This window comes from Lissotriton vulgaris, chromosome 2_1 (assembly GCF_964263255.1).
Source record: "Lissotriton vulgaris chromosome 2_1, aLisVul1.2, whole genome shotgun sequence".
Classification (NCBI taxonomy): Eukaryota; Metazoa; Chordata; class Amphibia; order Caudata; family Salamandridae; genus Lissotriton; species Lissotriton vulgaris.
The window spans coordinates 1,803,312,144-1,803,327,412 of NC_141687.1; the positions used below are offsets into that span (position 1 = coordinate 1,803,312,144).

At 54.4% G+C, this 15,269-nt stretch overlaps 1 protein-coding gene, 1 non-coding gene and 1 pseudogene across 12 annotated transcripts in view; all 3 read right to left on the minus strand.

The window, feature by feature from the left end:
* The window catches only part of NAP1L4 (nucleosome assembly protein 1 like 4), a 1,422,554-nt gene that overhangs the window by 1,310,056 nt on the left and 97,229 nt on the right, over positions 1 to 15,269 (minus strand). The window lies entirely within an intron of this gene.
* LOC147733298 (5.8S ribosomal RNA) lies at positions 5,683 to 5,833 on the minus strand. Its single transcript, XR_015308995.1, has one exon. It is a non-coding gene; the product is annotated as a 5.8S ribosomal RNA (ribosomal RNA).
* On the minus strand, positions 6,802 to 9,436 carry LOC147733299 (18S ribosomal RNA; annotated as a pseudogene).

Here is a 15,269-nt window from a genome sequence, read left to right on the forward strand (position 1 = left end):
CCACCTTTTGATCTAGCCAAGCCTATAATGCCATAACAGCATAGTTCAGTGGAAGGATCAAGCGGGAGGAAGGGAATGAAAGGAACAGCAGGGAGGGAGATCTGGAATGACAAACAAGAATCATATAACACCACTCTCCAATATATATCACACTACACCACTATAAACAGGTTTGATGCTATACCTGTGAAGGAATAAGAACAGCAAAGAGACTAAGGTAAAACTCTTTCTTATATACTGTGTCTTCAGGAAGGCAATACCATGGGCTATATCCTACTGTGACAAAAAGAAAGAATAATGCAGAAGGGACCTTCTTATCATGTAAAGTGTCATAACCATTAACAAAACATAACGGCTGAGACGTACCCAACTGGATCAATTTGGCTTCCCATAAATGCCTCCAGGTTGTAAGATTAGCCCATAGAAATGTTTGCCACTGTTAATCTGAAGCACATAACTAGATAATAGTTTGCTAGAGAAAATGGGTGACGTCACCCGATAAGCTCTTAGAACAAACAGTACCTTAGTAGAGCACCGACAATGTCGGGCGATGCTCTAAGCCTTTGCAAGAGCAGCAAACCGCTAACTCTCCAATGGAGAAAACTCAAAGGGTCCCGCAGGGGCACAGCTGGAGTCCCTTTCTGGAAATATCCACAAGGCAATAGGTAGACATCCCCCGCACCAGCCGCTAGACGCAGGCTTACCAATGGGGGGCATTCAAGACATAATCGTCCTCCGCAAGAGCCGCTATGATCTGGCTCACCAACGGAGGGCAAAGAAGGACAGCTATCGTCCTCTGCAAGAGCCGTGTGGCTCACTGGTTAGAGGCGGCAGACCCGAGAGCAGAGGACGGCCCGGGACCAGGGTTCGATTCCCGGCGCGGCAGGTTTCTGGACCAGGGTCAGCGGACTCGATAATTCTCTCGCCTCGGTGCCCACTCTGATCAGCGATCACACTCGGCAACTCTGGGTATTAGCTTGCCTCATCTTCACTAACGGCCCCACCAGACCGCCGGGGATGCCTGGTCTCACCCTGGAGATACCCATTAAGGGACCATCTCTCAGGGAAGCCAGGAAGGGTTTCGCAGCGGTCGAAGCGCCTTGGGACCCTCCGGGTAAGTAGTGCGCTATATAAATGCCTATACATTTACATTTACATACAATGGAGGGCAACCAAGAATTAACGGCGGAAAGTGCTGTTCAACAAAGAACGAGTGGTCTACTCCGTCGCAAGAGACGCGGCAGCGCTCGCCAACGACAGAGTAATCCTCTGGGGGTCGGAAGAGATAACGAGGGAAAGAACCAATAGCTCACTGGTAAACCCGCTGGAACGAAGAATATCCGACACTGTTTGTGAGTATGGCCGTACTAAGTAGGAAGTTCCAGTGACGTTGTGGGCGCACGCGCCAGGCAGGATGGGAAATTTAGTTTCTATCCAGGGACACTGAAGTTTAGAAGGTCTACGGCAGGGATAACCATCGTGTTGCGCTCAAGTCCGGCGCATATAACAGTGTTTAAGAAAACAGGCTCTGAGTTTGTTACTACCCTGCAGACAGTGTTCTGAGTTATTACATCCTTCATACACTCCGTGCTGGGAAACAGTTTTGGAGGTCTCCTGCCCTTTTCCTGATTGTCAGGACATTCCTTCTTCTGCTCCGCAATGGATGTCCAATTAAGAGGCCAAATGAAACTGCCACTTTCACATGTGCTCCTGTGTCTTGAACACATTATTCAGCGTTTTGGCGCACCCTTACTTCAGGAACTAAATGAACACTGGTTCTGGTCCTTTCCGTCTGTGCAGCTATGCTGCATGCAGCCCTTATTACACTGTCTCTTGTGCACTTTCGACTGTGCCCTGGACACATGCCTAGGAATGCACCTGGCTCGGTCTTTGGACACTGACTGAGTAGTAAGCCTATTGACGGTCTACTTGTATTGTTGTCCCTTGCACTTTCTGTTGCTTCTGAATACAATCTACGAGCCCTCCTGTGATGCTTCTGCGCCTAATGATTTAGATTCTGGCTTGACCTCTGCGGATCCTGCACTGGCTGCTGTTCATTCGGCGACTGCTGGATGGAACAGGTTTCCTTGATGTATCTGATCCGATGGGGGCCTCTAGTAACATTGTCTGCAGTTGCTAAGAACAGCATTGCTTAGTCTACCTTCCCGAACACAAACAATCGGGCAGTTTCAAGCCGTAGGACATTTCTTTTTATTCAGCTTTATTCTAATGCTAAATAGCTTTTTAATGTTTTTTTTGTAAATTTAGCTTTTAATGATTTTAAAAAGAATGTCTTATCAGAGAAGCACAATTCTTTTTTAGATTTTAGTAGAGTTTTTACTTCTTCACCCTTTTATTTTTATCATTTGTCAGGGGTAGCTTTTATCCACTTACGTCCAAGGAGAGGGTGTCACATGATCAGGATAGTCAAGGTTAAAAAGGCTACTATTTGCATGTTCATGCTTCTAAAGTTGCCTTTTCTTGCGTGCACGGGACTTCTGATATACATTTGCGTGAGTGGCCATGCCGGATAATATTTTATGAATCTGCATTGCATACATTTCCACTCCGTAAGCACACTGTCACGACAACTTGAACACTCAGTACAAGGTATAAAGTTTACTGCGTAAATATTTTTTATGTTATTGACCAGTAGGCAATGACGCTATGCAACTAGAATAAACAATTCCGGCCCAACAAGTGTTGCAACATGCCCACATGGGTGCGGTTATTATTTATACAGAACCACTTCATTGTTTAGTGAGAGGAGCACTCAGCCGATACTGCAAGGTCACTACATGTCAGAATTCAAGCTCAGCTGATTCCTGTTTACCAACACAAGAGATTTCCACCAAGACGAGCAGTCTGATGACACTTACCCACAGGTAATGGTGAGTTAGACCACCAAGGCAGGGATATGGCTGATCACCCACCCTAGGCTAGGTTAGATAGCACTAGTTAGGGGTGCACTATACACAATATTATGTCAGCATATATTCACTGTCTTAGCACAATGATGAAAATTTAATCTTTTTCACTCTTCTTGTAATGCTAATTACTCTAATCTGTTTCATTCTACTGATTATCGCAGCACACATTTTATACAAGAATCACAATGCTTCAATAAATATTGAAAGCCTTGCTGAGTATTTCTTGTGTATTTCTTTGGGTATGCATGAGAGTCCAAACAAAAGGGACCTAGATCTATTACCATGATCCCTTGGGGGAGCTGGGTTTTCATGTTCAAAGATTGCACACACATTTGTTACCCTGTAAGATTAAAGGAATGCAAATCCAGTATTTGTAAAGCGCGAACAGCTTCCCAAAGGCATCCTGGCGCTGGGGGCCATCGGGAAGATTAGGCAAGCTATTGCCCAGAGTCAAATGGTGCTGGGCTAACCTGCCGCCGGTGCCGGGGATCGAACCGTGAGCCCCAGATTCCAGCGTCAGTCGCCCTGGCTACGGTGCCACACCTCTTCCCGCACTCGTTAAGGGTGGAGATGGTGCACTTCGGACTGGCAGGGAAACAGGCCAACCTATCCTATGTAGGGGTGGGCAGAAAACATCCGCTCTGCCAGCCTAGCAGATAAAGCCAGCCTCCGTTGCTCCCCGGTCCATTCCCTGATTCTGAAAGCAGCCAGGCTGGGGAGAACCTCCCCGGGCCCCAGTGGACCTCCGTCCCCATCGCCCAGACCATCAGCTGGCTTGCAGGACGGGGGGGCTCCCGCACCCCGGGGCCCGCTGTACGGAGCACGAGCCCCAGGCCTGGTCACAGCATCCAAACCCTAGACAGGCCAGGGAGAGTCTCCCTGGGCCCCGGTGGACCCCCATAACCTGCGCCGGCCCGGCGGCAGAGGGACCCACCCCTGGGTGTGGTGGAGGAGGGCGTCCGCGGGCACCCACGCATGGAGAGACAAAAGCTTGGCTCAGAGGAAAACTTTCAATAAATCGCAGTGAGGTAGCTGCTCTGCTTCTTATGAAACCTTGACCCAGAATCAGGCCATCTACGAATGATTTAGCACCGGGTGCCCCACGAACATGCGGTGCACTAAGTGAGATTGAGGCGGCCCCCTTCCTTCCGCGCTCCGGTCCCCAAGCGAGCGGCTTTACGCACCAGCCCCCGAGAGAGGCCAGCTGTCCCAGGCCAACAGAGGCTCCACGGCACTGCGGTATCATTACGGTTTAGCAGGGATTCTGACTTAGAGGCGTTCAGTCATAATTCCACAGATGGTATTCGCCCCATTTCTCCTCAGCCAAGCATATACACCAAATGTTTGAACCTGCGGTCCCTCTCGTACTGAGCAGGATTACTATTGCAACAACACATCATCAGTAGGGTAAAACTAACCTGTCTCACGACGATCTAAACCCAGCTCACGTTCCCTATTAGTGGGTGAACAATCAAACGCTTGGTGAATTCTGCTTCACGCGTGCCAGGATCCCACCTCAGCTGGCGGGCGCAGGCCCTCACCTTCATTGTGCCACATGGTTTCGCTCGGCCCGCCGACTCGCGCACCTGTTGAACTCCTTGGTCCGTGCTTCAAGATGGGTCTGATGGGTAACCGACATCGCAGCAGACCCTTGACGCCCGGCGTGGGCCCTCCTTGCCTGACGGCGCGACACGGTCGGGCGCACTAATTGTGGCCCCATCCCCCCTTCAACCGTCCGGCGAGCCCGAGGGGCGGCCGGTGACAGGTGCAAGGAGGAGGGCGCAGAGGCAGTCGTATCTCCCTCGGCCCCGCAGACACGATGAAGCTGCTGCCAGGGGGGGCTGTAAAACCCTCCACCGGAGCGGAGGGCTACCTGCCACCCCGAAGCCTTCGCAGCCGACCCGAAGACGGTCGCGGCGCACCGCCGCAGAGGAAATGCACCCTGCTGGAGCCAAGTAGAGCCCGGAGGCCGGTCCCGCGGACGGGGTCCGGAACTCCCGGGCCACCGACCTTGCCGCCGTGTTGAATCCTCCGGGTGGACTGCACGGACCCCACCCATTTACCTCTCGATGGTTTGACACCCTCTTAAACTCTCTCTTCAAAGTTCTTTTCAACTTTCCCTTACGGTACTTGTTGGCTATCGGTCTTGCGCCCGTATTTAGCCTTAGATGGAGTTTACCACCCACTTTGGGCTGCATTCCCAAGCAACCCGACTCCGAGAAGACCCGATACCGGCACGCCGGAGGCCTCTATCGGCCTAACACCGTCCACGGGGTGAACCTCGATCAGAAGGACTTGGGCCCCCTGAGCAACGCCGGGGAGACAGACTTCTGTACGCCACATTTCCCGCGCCCGCCGCCGAGCGGAGATTCAGCGCTGGGCTCTTACCTCTTCACTCGCTGTTATTGGGGGAATCCTGGTTAGTTGCTTTTCCTCCGCTTAGTAATATGCTTAAATTTAGCGGGTCGCCACGTCTGATCTGAGGTCGTAGTTGGAAGAATGACGGGCAGCCGGTCGGACACCACAGAGAGCCACGAGCGGCACACAGCCAGGCGCCCAGGAGCGGATGGGTCACCGGACCCCTTTCTCGTGGGCCAGGCGCGTCGGCGGCGTATCTCCACTGCAGGACCCTGCGAGGGACCATGCCATGGGCGATCAGGGGGTCTTGAGTGGGGACGAAGGGGAAGCGGAGCTAACCCTGTGACAGCCCCAGCCGTGTCCCGGGGAAGCCCCGAGGCGGTTGACGATCGAGCGACCCTCAGACAGGTGTAGCCCCGGGAGGAACCCGGGGCTGTAAGGTGCATTCGAAGTGTCGATGATCAATGTGTCCTGGTATTCACATTAATTCACGCAGCTAGCTGCGTTCTTCGACGTACGAGCCATGTGATCCACCTGCAAGAGTCACAGGCAACTTTTAAAAAACGTTCACCCACCGGCGGGAGCAGGAAAGGCAGGAGGAAGGAGACGCCGTCCGTCCGCCGCACGCACGGCGAGACGAACCGGGCGCCCTGTTCAAGGCTTTCACTCTGGGAGTCAGACTGCACCGTTGGGAGAAACAAAACATTGCCAGGCGCTCGGCCCGGGAGCCCCCCACCCACGGGCAGTGAAGGAAGGGGGCTCCCAGTGCTACGGGAGCAGGCAGCCCCACAGCCGCCGGTCCCTCCCAGAGTAATCGGGAGGGACCGCACGAGTCTTCAAGCCCCTCGGCCCTCCCACATGGGACCAGGTCAAACTGGGTACCTGGTAACGAGGGAGGGTCGCTCCACCTGCATGTCAGCTGTCCGCCGCCGGGCGGCCCGAGCCATGCCGGCGGGCTGGCAAACAGCCCCCCACCACTCTCGCCCGGGTCGGAGGCGCCGGAAGGGAAGAGCGAGGCGGCTCCCCAACCCGCACGCCTCCCACCGAGAGGAGCCAGTGGGAGGCGTGGGAGCCGGTGGGAGGCCCTTGGCCCCTTCTCTTCCAGGCCGCCCTGCCCCGTGAGAAGGGCCGCTCCTCGGTCACCCGGAACCTGGTCGGGCAGGGACATGGGCGCAGGAGGGTCCAGCTAGCGCCATGGCCTTTCGAGGGAGGGGTGGTACCAGCCCGGGGATGCACTGCCATCCGGTTTCCCCCCCACCCGAGGGGATGTTGTGCCGGGTGAACTTGGGTTCTGTCTCGGAGAGGGACAGGGGGCGGGGTCGCCCTCCATCCCCGGTCCCTCACACATCGGTCAGGCCCCCTGAAGTCCAGGTCCTCACCTGAGCGCCCCATGCGGCAACGGACGGCTCCGCCGGCCGGGGCGAGTAAGGGCCCTGAGCCTACGGTGTGTGCTTTCAGCAGGCGGCCGAGGGCTTCAGGCTGACGCCGTTGGTCGCTCGGGCCACTCTGCCGTTAATGATCATTCCGCAGGTTCACCTACGGAAACCTTGTTACGACTTTTACTTCCTCTAGATAGTCAAGTTTGATCGTCTTCTTGGCGCTCTGCCAGGGCCGTTGCCGACCCCAGCGGGCCGATCCAAGGACCTCACTAAACCATTCAATCGGTAGTAGCGACGGGCGGTGTGTACAAAGGGCAACGCAAGCTTATGACCCGTACTTACTGGGAATTCCTCGTTCATGGGAAATAATTGCAATCCCCAATCCCTATCACGAATGGGGTTCAGCTGGATACCCACACCTGTCGGCGAAGGGTAGACACAAGCTGATCCGTTCAGTGCAGCGCGCATGCAGTCCCGGACATCTAAGGGCATCACAGATCTGTTATTGCTCGAGCTCATGTGGCTGAACGCCACTTGTCCTTCTAAGAAGTTGGACGCCGACCGCTGGGGGTTGTGTAACTAGTTAGCATGGACGAGTCTTGTTAGTTATCGGAATTTACCAGACAAATCTCTCCACCAACTAAGAACAGCCATGTACCACCACCCACAGAATCGAGAAAGAGCTATCAATCTGTCAATCCTTTCCGTGTCCAGGCCGGGAGAGGTTTCCCACATGGAGTCAAATTAAGCAGGAGGCTCCACTCCTGGTGGTGCCCTTCCGTCAATTCCTTTAAGTTTCGCTTTGCAACCATACTCCCCTCGGAACCCAAAGACTTTGGTTTCCCGAAAGCTGCTCGGCGGGTCATGGGAAAAAAGCCGCCGGATCGCTAGTCGGCATCGTTTACGGTCAGAACTACAACAGTATCTGATTGTCTTCGAACCTCCAACTTTCATTCTTGATTAATGAAAACATTCTTGACAAATGCTTTCGCTTTGGTTCGTCTTGCGCTGGTACAAGAATTTCACCTCTAGCGGCACAATATGATTGCCCCCGGCCGTCCCTCTTAATCATGGCCCCAGTTCCGAAAAACAACAAAATAGAACTGGAGTCCTATTCCATTATTCCTAGCTGAAGTATTCAGGCGACTGGCCTGCTTTGAACACTCTAATTTTTTCGTACCCCCAGGACACTCAGTCAAGAGCTTCAAGGGGGCACCGAGAAGCGGGGGCTGGGACAGGCGGTAGCTCGCCTCGCGGCGGACCGCCAGCTTGATCCCAAGATCCAACTACGAGCTTTTTAACTGCAGCAACTTTAATATACGCTATTGGACCTGGAATTATCGCGGCTGCTGGCACCAGACTTGCCCTCCAATGGATCCTCGTTATAAGGATTTAAAGTGTACTCATTCCAATGACAGAGCCTCGAAAAAATCCTGTATTGTTATTATTCGTCACTACCTCCCCGAGTCCGGAATGGGTAATTTGCGCGCCTGCTGCTTTCCTAGGATGTGGTAGCCATTTCTCAGGCTCCCTCTCCAGAATCGAACCCTGATTCCCCGTTCCCTATGGTCACCATGGTAGGCACAGAAAGTGCCATCGAAAGTTGATAGTGTAGAGTATAACAGGAGTGTGACCCATAAACCATGTTGGGATTAGGGTGAACAATCTGAGTAAAAAACACAATATCCCAACTGGTATTGTGATAAGACTTCCTGTAGGTCTGGGGGATCCACCTCGGGGGGTGTGTTAAAGTTGAAGAGGCGAACTTCGTGGAGGTTCCAGGGACGATGCCTGAGTATCGGAACCTAAGCTGAGTGAAGCAGCATAGATCGGCTTGAACTCGCCACTGCGGGTTGAAGCGTACAGGAAGTCTTATCACAATAGTCAACCAGACTCCGACATCAATATCAAGTCCTATATTATCATTCAGCGCCATTCCTTCTACCTCAACCCGGTCCTGAAGATGATCCCAACTAAGACGGATCAAAACGTCATTGACTATTCAGCGCAATAAAAAGGCGCATATCCAAGTGTGGCTCTTCCAAATCATTACTGCAAACTAAAAACTTTCGCATTGCAATTTATTTAGTGCCACATTGTGTTCTTTCAATTCACTGTATATATGTAACACTGTTTTACCATGCGCCGTCCTTGCTGATCACAATTGTCACTTGCGTCGCCACCTCTATGTCACTTGCACATTCCGAGCACCAAGTCCAATTCGGGTTGTTTTGTTATTAATTTAAGTATAGTGCAGATACAACTGTACATTTTGTTTTTCCTTCCCCCCCCCCCTTTTTCTTCACAATTATATGATGCCATGAGCACGTTTCATAAACAAATGAGTCTCCTTGTTTCTGTTCACTTAATGCCTTTCGCATACATGTTTAATTGTCTTTCTTGAATAATACCAGTTGGGATATTGTGTTTTTTACTCGGATCGAAAGTTTATAGGGCAGACATCCGAATTTATTGTCGCCGTCACAGGGACATGCGATCGGCACGAGGTTATCTAGAGTCACCAAAGAGGCCGGGCGAGCCCGGATTGGTCTTGGTCTGATAAATGCACGCATCCTGGGAGGTCAGCGCTCGTCGGCATGTACTAGCTCTAGAATTACCACAGTTATCCAAGTACCAGATGGAGCAATCAAAGCAACCATAACTGATTTAATGAGCCATTCGCAGTTTCACTGTACTGGCCGTGTGTACATACACTTGCATGGTTAATCTTTGAGACAAGCATATGCTACTGGAAGGATCAACCAGGTAGCCGCACCTGATGACTGGGTGGGAGCGGCGTGTCCATCTCCCTGACCAGCAACATTCATGCACCCCTACATCTCTCGGGAGCCTGCCTGGGGAAGGAGCCCGCCCGCCTGGACGGGAGGGCACGCTGGAGGGATGTGAAGAGGTGCGGTCGCATGGGCACCGGCAGGCCCAGCCGTCTCCCCCAGGAGACGGCTGGAGTGCAGGAGCCTGGCGGCGGCGGCCCTCGGAACGGTCGTTCTGAGCTGCTGTGGAAATATGCTGGGCAGAGAGGGGTGACGGTGTGGCGCACGGGGCCTTCGGACCTGCTGGTCAGCAGAATCCAAGGACCTGGCGCCACCCGACCCCTTCCGCTCGGGTCAGACCATTGTGGGGCATGAGCTGCCAGGGCCACTCAGCCTTCGCTCTGCTGGGTAAAGGGTCTCCCGCCAGGCAGCAGGCCCATTGCTGAACGTCACTGAGGTCTGCCTGAGCAAACTCGGAGAAAAAGTACCACCGGGAAGGGGCTGAGAGGCAGGTGCATACCCGGGCCCCTGAGGGCCCCGGGAGCTGCCTTCCCCTGTCTCAGCATCGCCGTACCTCACGGAGGACTGCCTGTGCAAATCGTGGAAAAAGGACCATCGGGAAGGGGCCGAGAGGCAGGTGCATACCCGGGTCCCGGCAGGCAGGCCTGGGTGCTGCCTTCCCCAGTCTCAGCATCGCTGGACCTCACGGAGGTCTGCCTGAGCAAACTCGGAGAAAAAGAACCATCGGAAAGGGGCCAAGAGGTATGTGCTTACCCGGGCCCAGGTCCTGCCTTCCCCGGTCTCTGCCTGGGAAAACTCAGAGAAAAAGGACCATCGGGAAGGGCCGAAGAGGCTTGTGCTCACCTGGGGGCCCGGGTGCTGCCTTCCCCCATCGCAGCATTGCCGGACCTCATGGAGGTCTGACTGAGCAAACTCGGAGAAAAAGGACCATCGGGAAGGGGCAGAGAGGCAGGTGCGTACCCAGGCCCCTGGGTGCCCCGGCGGGCGGGCCCGGGTGCTGCCTTCCCCCGTCTCAACATCGCCTGACTTCATGGAGGTCTGCCTGAACAAACTCGGAGAAAAAGGACCATCGGGACGGGGCTGAGAGGCAGGTGCATACCCGGATTGGGGACCCCAGCGGGCGGGTCTGGCTGCAGCCTTCCCCCGTCTCAGCATCGCCGGACCTCACAGAGGTCTGCCTGAGCAAACTCAGAGAAAAAGGACCATCGAGAAGGGGCTGAGAGGCCGGTGCATACCCGGGCCCCTGGTGGCCCCAGTTGCTGCCTTCCTCAGTCTCAGCATCACCGGACCTCAGGGAGGTCTGCCTGAGCAAACTCAGGAGAAAAAGGACCATCGGCAAGGAGCCGAGAGGCAGGTGCTTACCTGGGCCCCTGGGGGCCCCGGCAGGCAGGCCCGGGTTCTGCCTTCCCCTGTTTCAGAATCGCCGAACCTCACAGAGGTCTGATTGACCCTCTCCTCAGTAATCCAGAGGAAAATTAACACCCTTCTTGTAATCCGTGCACAAGAGGTGACAGAGGGGACCCAAGGCGCAAAAGTACCCGACCTCCTGGAGCCCTCGCCGGGATCCGGGAGGCAAATGGCACCTCATCGGGACTTCCAGGGAAGCCCGGCCATTTGGTCACCCCATAGGAAAGCATTGGGTGCAACCAGATGGTCAAGGGGATGGGTGCAACCAGATGGCCGAGGGGAAAGGTGCAACCAGATGGCCGGGCACGAAAGGGAAGCCATCTGTTCACTCTGTGTCCCAACGAAAGAGTGAGCAGGCGCTGTGGCATCGGAGGCCCAGGGCCCCAGCTGTGGAGGCTGTGAAGGGGGGACCGAAAGGGCCCTCCGACCTGGGGCCAGCAGACACCTTCACAAGCAGGGGAGGCCTGCACGGAACCAACGGACCCCTGTCCTGGGCCCTTGGTGGAGCAGCAGGCCAATGACGGGGCCCAGGGCCGGAGCACCAGACACAGGCCGGACGGAGCTCCTGGACCCAATCGGGTCTCCCAAGCCCGGAGGCGCAGGGGACGACTCCCCAGGTCCTCCGGATCCAGCCCCGGGCACACTGCCGCGTGGTAGGAACAAGGACGGAGCCTGGGGTGGGGAGGCCACCCTCCCTGGGGCCCCGGCCGGAGCTCCTGAACCCAGCGAAGCAAGGGGAGGCTCCCCGGGCACAACAGAACCCTGTCCTGGGCCTTTGGCCGTGCATCAGGCTGGGGGACAGGGCCCAGGGCCGGAGCACCCGACTCGGAGCCCAGCGGGGCCCCTGGACCCAGCCGGGGCTCCCAGGCCTAGAGGCGCAGGGGAAGCCTCCCCGGGCCTGCCGGGCACCCTGCCACGCGGCAGGACCAAGATGGGGGCGCCGAGGGTGGGGAAACCACCCTCCTCGGGCACCTCAGGGGCCCAGGCCAGAGCTTCTGAACCCAGCCAAGCAAGGGGATGCTCCCCGGGCAAAAGGGAAACACGTCCTGGGCCTTTGGCAGTGCAGCAGGCTGGGAGGACGGGGACAGGGCCCAGGGCTGGAGCACCCTACCCGGGGCCCGGAGCGACCCCTGGACCCAGCCAGGGCTCCCGGGCCCAAAGGCACAGGGGAAACCTCCCTGGGCCCGCGGGACCTCGTTCGGGCACCCTGCCACGCAGAGGGACAGAGGACAGAGCCTGGGGTGGTGAGGCCACCCTCCCCGGGGGCCCTGATCCCAGCCAGACAGGGGGAGGCTCCCCGGGGACCGCCGTACCCATCCCGGGCAGCCTGCCACACGGGCTGGGGGGGCATCGTGGCCCGTCCAGCTGTGGGCTGAGGACCGCTAGGCAGAGTACCTTGTCCCTAGTAATCCGGAGAAAGACTACCCCCCTTTCTGGTAAACTGTGCAAGACGGAGGGGACCCTAGGCACGGACGCGCGCAACCTCTTGGAGCCCTGACTGGAATCCGGGAGAATCATCGGGACTTCCAGGGAAGCCCAGAAATCTGGTCGCCCCATTGGAAAGCATTGCGTGCAACCAGATGGCCAAGGGAAAAGGTGTGACAAGATGGCCGGGACCAAAAGGACTCCCAGCTGCCCACCCGAGCCTTCGCGGTAGGGCTCACGCCTGCCCACGCAGGGCAGGGCTCAGGTGATTTGCTTCTCGAGGGCTTGGGAACCCCGGCTGGGCCTCAGGCACAGGGAAGACCACCGAAGCTCACGGGCCCGGACGCCTGGGGGAGGTCTGCCTGGGACCCATGGAGCCCGTCCCGGGCACTTTGCCACACAGTGGGCCGGAGTCTCTGGAAGGAGGAGAGGTGTTGTCCGAGCATAGACCATCTGGCCAGCGGCAGAGAACCGCCAGCCCTAAGGGCATACCCTGCCCCTAGTAATCCGGAGGAAGGCTACCCCTCTTTCTGGGAACCCACAAGGACTGAGTGACAGAGGGGACCCAGGGCGCAGAGGGGCCCAACTTCCTGGAGCCCTCGCTGGGATCGGGGAGGTGAATGGCCCCCTCATCGGGACTTCCAGGGAAGCCGGGCCATCTGGTCGCCCCATTGGAAAGCATTGGGTGCGACCAGATGGCCATGGGGGGAAGGTGCGACCAGATGGCCGGAACCGAAATAAAGCCAAACTGCCTGCCCCCGAGCCTTCGCGGTAGGGCTCCCATCTGCCCTTGCAGGGCTCAGGGGGGCTCTGAAACCCCACGCTGGGCCTCAGGCATGAGGAGGCTTGCAGGCGCTCCTGGGGCCCAGCCGCCCGGAGGAGGACTGCTCGGGACCCATGGAGCCTTGCAGGACTCTGGGACTCTGCACCAGGGACCCTTGTCCGGCTCCCAAACCCCAGGCCCTGACCGAAACCAAGGCCCCGGGGCGGTTTCTGCTTTCCAACCCAGCCAGGCGGGGAGATCAGAGAGCCTTCCCAGGCACAAGGGACCCCAGTCCCAGGCACACGAACCCTCATGACGGGCCCTTGTTATCAACATTTTTCCAAAATTCTGCGTAGTGTGCATAGTGGCGCTACGCAAACTACGCCCAGCCCTAATCTTAAGGGTGTGCATGGAATAAGTCGGGCACAACACAGAACTATACATTTTGGGGGAAATATAAGTGATGAATACATTTGAATTGTACAGTTAAATGAATGTCTTTAACCTGAGCACCACAATATTACCAGCATGTATCAGATAGTGGAAAACAAACCAGTCTCCCAGGCTTGCCTGGTCACATTCTTGGATTTTCCAATTGCCCACTATCTCCATGTACATAAAGGAGATCTTCTTGCCTGTATCACCCCTCTGAATCATGTTAGTAGAGGCCTCAAAAAATCAAACATTTTACCAGACCTGCAGGTTTATTGACTTCAGTAATCTACTCTACCCCAATGCAATGTGCTTGGCTCCAACTGCTCTCAATTTTTGAGATTCTAGGCAAACCATTTATTTCACTAAATAGCCTTTTTCTTCATTATCACATGAGAGTACCTTGAAATAGCATGCTCGGCATGTTTGCTGTACAAAAACTCCTTTATTCGATTCGCTCCATTTACAATAGTAATCCAACCCATATATAAGATCCACATGACCATGACGTGCCTCGATCTCTGCACTGGGGTGAATGTATGACATTGTTCTACATTCTGTCCATCAATTGTTGTTTTTGCATTTGTCACCCCAAGAGGGACGGGTATGCCCAGATTTGCATCCCATGCTCTCTATGCACTGGAGTCAAGCTATCCTGGATGATGAGGGGTGAAACCCTGAAACCGGTCCTAGGATGCTTGTTTCAAGTCCAGGGAGGACCTGGTCTTGCAGTTCGGGCTGGACTGTTCCCATTGGGTGCAGGTTCAAGAGGGATTTGTATATGGCTGGGTTCAAACTGGAAAGGCATGAGGAGTAAAAAAACAATGGATTTAGACCCAGATCTCTGTACTAGGGTGAACGCATGACATTGCTCTGCATTCTCTCCATCAATTGTTTTTGCATTGGTCTTAGTTCACTAAAAACATTGTCATTAAGGTGAGGGCAGGAATGCTCCTCAGTTCATGTTTTGAAAACTCACTTTTAATAAATATTTTAATAAAGCATCATGTAATAGCGCACTGCCTTTTACAGACAGCACATTTTCCAATCAAATAGGATAACACGTTACCACTAACATGCAGTTTTACTAATAAAACTATAGAGTGTACAAACGATAATGTTTGGAAATCGGGTTTCAGTAAAAACTTACTTGCAAGCTATTTAAATGTTGTGTTAGAAAAAAAACTAACGTCCTACAGCCTTTCATTTCACACTCTAACTCTGCAGTCAGAGAAAATTAAGTTAACACCAATCTCCAGGTGAAAAAGCAACAATTTTATAATAAGACAAACTGACATTTGACCTCGGTCTTTGAAGGCACATTAAATGTGACAAAATAAAAACATGATTTTAAGGCATATTTATTGCTCATTCATTTTTTGAATAAACAGAACATCTGTTCTTTGCCATTTTGAGCTCTCTCGCCAGAAAGGGCCAGAAGTACATAGAAATAGCTCACCCTGATAAAATCAGACTTGCCATAGCTTGAAAGCTAGTAAATTTTTCGAGGCCTGTAGTAAGTATACTGAGCAATGGGGTAGGTTGAGGAAAGTCAGAGGAGAAGGCCCTTGCAGCCAGCCATAATGTATAATACAGCAGAACTGAAAATGTAGCGTTACCAGTCTCTGCCTTATACTCTTGCAGCGCAATGAAGATCCCTATTGAGAAGAGATCACCCAAAACTTTGACAGCCATACTTTCAGAAGGTTTTCAGACTTTAAGTGTGTGTGGAAGACGAGGATTACAAGTTATATTCAGTGATGGTGAGTAGGGTATGCTACTT